We start from the raw sequence: 4,902 nt of genomic DNA, 5'->3' as shown, positions 1-4,902 counted from the left end.
CCAGAGCCAAACTAGGCTGTGACCATAGAGTGGATTTCCAGTCACTATGCACTGAAGTGCCTAAGACAAGTAAGCCAATGATATCCTTGTCCCCAATATCCACTGTGGGAAGAGAGGGTTTTTGGATATCACCCAAAAGAATGTCCGACAAGATCGTAGATTTAGCAGCAGTCAACCAGGAAGCAGACTGAGGTGATGGAATCTTTAGGCAGGAGTTTCTCCAGGTGACTGTCAGGCAGTCGTTGAACTTTAACCATTAGGGTATGCAGCAGCAGCAGCAGCAGGATCTCTCAGTGGCTCCAAGGGACTGTCACACCTCATGCTGGGCTGTAAATTCCTACACAGACTGGTTAAGGATACATTGCATAGGCTTGGCAGGCTTTGATCCTGCTGTTTTTTAAGATCTTTAAACAATAGCCCAGGACAATATACCAAAATCACATTTTTACTAACCAGATATTTTTGTAAATAGACACAGAAGGCTCAGAAGGCTGTCTTGTAGCCATCTCTGACAGATGCAGTCTCCACACCTTGCATACCTACAACAGTTAACACTATTTTTTTATGCCTTTAAAAGAATTATTTTATCTATTTTGCCTCATTTTTCCAAAACTGACTCTGGACCCTTGATCTTAAAATGGGGGTAGAAGGGCGAAGATCCATCTTCTGTAACTTCTTCAAGCTGACTTCAGGGGCGTTGATCTTACCTAACCAGGAACCTATAACCTTAGCCTATTTTACAAAGAGGCCATCAGGGTTAGATGTCATTAAGAGCAGTATTTTAACTTTTGACAATTGCACAGACCTTTTCTCCAGTTACAGCAGTGTAGCTTGTTCAGCACTCTGGTTTGCAAAAGCATCTTCCTAGATGGCTTAGGAATGTGATCTCAACAATGCCTAAGATGCCTAAGTTACCTTTGCAGGCCTTTAGACAGATATCAATAGAAACACACTCAGGTTTGCAAACTTTTTCCTGAGCAGATGAACTTCATGTAACTAGTGTCAGCCAATCAATTAAAGCTTTTTGGCACATAAAGGGGTTGAGATTTAAACTATCCCCCACATTTTATAACATTAGCTTTTTACTATCATAGAGGATTGGCAAGTTCCTGTCTCTTACAAGGTAGTCATGAACATTAGGCATGCTTCCAAACTATCTTCCTATGACCTCCCGGCTCTGACCAGTTTTGAAAGGCCACGCACAAATGACACTAAGATCTGACATTTCTGCCATCCAAGCAGTGGCTTACTGCCTCTGGATGCTCCTCCATTGCTTTTGTCCCAGGAGTGTCTTCTCCACATTGGGATAAATGCCTCATTGGCATTTCCCTTTAGCTGGTTGCTGGACTCGAACTCAGGGCCTGAGCACTGTCCCTCAGCTCTACAGCTCAAGGCTAGCACTCTGCCACTTTGAGTCCCAGACTCAGGGCTTGAATGCTGTCCCCTAACTCTTCAGTCCAGGGCTAGTACTCTGCCACTATGAGTCTTGAGCTTGGCGCTTGAGTACTGTCCCCTGACTCTTTAGTCCAGGGCTAGTACTCTGCTGGCTGAAGAGAGGTGACAGTCTCACAGGGACCTTTGTCTGCCCGGGCTGGCTTCGAACCAGTTTGCAGATCAATGCGTCTTATGAAAGGCCACTTTACTCCAATTAAAAGCAACAAGGTGGTCAACATAGAAGTAGCTTTTAAGCATGCTCTTACCTGAAACTTATTAAGAGTCAAAGTTACATCTGACAAACTTGTAAGAATCCTCTGTGCTTTGCTCTGGGCTTGCTGGAAACTTAAAAAAACCTATAAGAGCAAACTAGAATAGCAATTCTTTTGATAATCTTAATTTTTCCTTTGTGCACATTGAGGCCAATGTCAAGAACAATTTTACATTTAAACTTTATATCCAAAAATCCATTTTTTAATTAATTTTTTTAAAAGCCTTTTATTAATCACCTTTAATATTTCATACTTTAGTTTTCATTTGCGTTTTGAAAAGATCCCTTGAAATCTTGAGGCCAAGTGTCACTCATTGCCTCTTGGTTGCTTGTTTTAAAGCAGACACACATTAAGATTTTTAAACTTAAATGACAATTTTTCCTTAATGCAAAAATTACAGTCACCATCATTATACCACGAGGCTAGACTTAACACCTCTATAACTTTTAAAAACATCCTAATTGTAGAACATAATTGAAAGTAAGCCACATTATACAAATAACCTTTTGGCCCTCTTTTTAAGGCCTTTCTAATTTTAATGTTAACACATCCAAGGGGAAGTTTTAGCAATACTAATCAGGTCATCACATCACTTATTTTAACCATCATGTTTTCAGTGTCTGACTGCAGAGAAAAGAGAGAACAAAGATGGGCCGTTCGGCCCCTTCTATGGAATGGGCACACCCAATCTGACTCTTTAGGGTTAGATGAACTGCGTTTGTGCCAGCTTACCCTCTTTCACCCTGCGTGGACTCTTCCCAGGGCCTGTCCCACCATGCATGGCCAGCTGAACTGCACTTCTGCTTGTTCACCCCTTACCCCTAAAGATAGGTCTTCTGTTGGTTTCTTTTCTCCATCTCTTCTCTTGGTTCTCGAATGAAATACAGTTTTAGACAGACAGAACAGGTAACATCTTTGACAGTGTTAAACTAACCTTTACATTTAAATTTTTAATATTTATCTCCAAATTTTAGCGAAGGGAATTAGATCTCAAACTGCCAATGCATTTTTGTTAAGCCAGATAATTTGATTACAGAATAAACAGTCTTATGCATTTGAAAACATTAGTCTTTTAAAATACCAGATTTTCTAATTTGCAAGTTAAAGAATCTTTACAAAGCCATTTAAAACAATGTGAAGATTTTTAAAATCTTTGGTAATGTCCAAACCTCATAACCTTTTGAATTTTAAATTTAAACTCACCCAATTGTTACAGCATGCTGACAATTCTTATCTTTGAACATGTTCACAGACACACACAAAGCACTCACACAGATCTTAAAGCGCGCAAAAATCAAAATCAGTCGTACGTACACCTTTTAAAGTTCTTAAACAAAAATTTAAGACAGTATTTCTTTTTAACTAGGTACCTTTGTTGGGCTTTATTTTCCCAGAGCTTGCTTATCTAGCAAGGCGATTTACTAATTAGTCTTTTGAATCCCTTCTGTAGGAGGAGGGCTGGGGGAGGGGGTCACCTAAAACTAAACTGTCCAGATTTTTACATTGTCAGGACTAGTTGAAAAAGTCCAAACCAGACACACAGCCTTTTACACCCTCCCTGCTAGCAGCCTGCACAAGGAGAAAAATGCAGCCTGAGGCTTGAAGGGAACCAAACTAGCCCAGTAACCTTCCATGCCTCACAGGGAGGGTGGGCGTAGCGGGTCTGTGACCCAGCCCAGCTGGAACTTTTATTCCCCCAGAGATGTTTAAATAAATAACAAAAACACAGATAAACACAAAAACCAAGGATCCACATTTAAAACTGGTACCAATTCTAAAACAGAACTAGACAAGAACTGAAGGCTGAGTTGGGGACTAATGAGCCCCAGTTTATCCCTACTGGAACTCTGTGCTGTTCTCACTCAGCAAGCTGAATCCAGAGTCTGCTGATTGAGCCTGCCACACTCACCCAGAACTTCCCTACCCCAGAAAACATAAAACACACACACTAAAGTTAACAATACAACCAAGTGGCCACAGAGACAAAATGAAGTCTCAGTGAATGGGGACTCAAACCCCCTATTTACCTCCGGAGGATTTTTTTTTTTTTTTTTTTTTTTTAGATTCCTGCAGACGTTGACCCAGGGGCCTTCCAAGGCGGAGGAGAATTCCCAGTCATCTGGGGCAAGGGAAAAGAAAAATCCCTAGCGGCCGTCCCCTCAGACTGGCAGGTTCTCCCCCACGCTCAGACCCCCTGAGCCAAGGCCCAAGGCTGAAATCTAACTGGGGCCACTCACAGGTGGTCAGTGGCAATTTCATAATTGACAAACAAGCAAGTTCCTAAAACCTGACAATCTAGGCTCAGGCTGTCCTTCCAGTGCTGTAAAGTAAGGCTAAGGGGGGTTGTGACAGTCTGTCCCATGCTTAGATTTTAACAAACACAAAAACAATACTGACAACACTTAGAACATTTAGCTTCGCTGCGCGTTTTTGCTAACAAACTGAAAGCAAAACCTGATGGAGACTTTATTGAGAGTCCGGATCTCTCGTCTCCCCTGATGAACCACGCGTCCAAGAGGACTGGGTTCCCTGACGGGCCACTTTTTCAGGCCACCCTGATGAGCCACTTTTTCAGGCTCGCAGAAGCCCCCAAGACGTCTCCTGGGGACCGCGGTCGGGAGTACGAGCTCGTCAGCTCCTCCACGGGTCCGCCTGATACAGACGAGAACGGCCGAACTCACCAGATTCGCAAGCGCACAGAAATTGGCCACACAAGACTTCAGACAACTTACAGACAGCACACAGACGACACACAGATGCTGGCCAGCTTACCTCCCGAAAATGGGTCGGTGGTCCCTGGGTGGGGGTCTCTATCCCGGACGAGCCCCCACATGAAAGACCCCCGAAGGCTTGGGGTGTCCTTCAGTCTGAAGAGACCCTTCCCCAAGGAACAACGAGACCACTTGTGCGGATGCAATCAGCAAGAGGTTTATTCGGGCATGCCTCGGCTCCCAGGTGCACTTAACCACGAGATCCACAAGGTTCGAGTCAAGTGTCTGAGAACCGGTTACACGGGTACCCGGGGCGACAAAGTCTATCGGGAGACTTGCGCGCCGAGTGCTTGAAAGCACCCTCTTTTTATGGACAGCAGAAGCGAGGTTACAGAAGCGAGATGCGTGGTTACAGGGGGATGATTGGTTAATTTCAAATTACGCTCAGGGTGAGGATTGGTCAGGTTAAGCTAGCCAGATGGGGT

This window comes from Dipodomys spectabilis, unplaced genomic scaffold (genome assembly GCF_019054845.1).
Source record: "Dipodomys spectabilis isolate Male_0828 unplaced genomic scaffold, ASM1905484v1 ptg000620l, whole genome shotgun sequence".
Lineage (NCBI taxonomy): Eukaryota > Metazoa > Chordata > Mammalia > Rodentia > Heteromyidae > Dipodomys > Dipodomys spectabilis.
Note: the sequence above shows the minus strand (reverse complement) of the source record.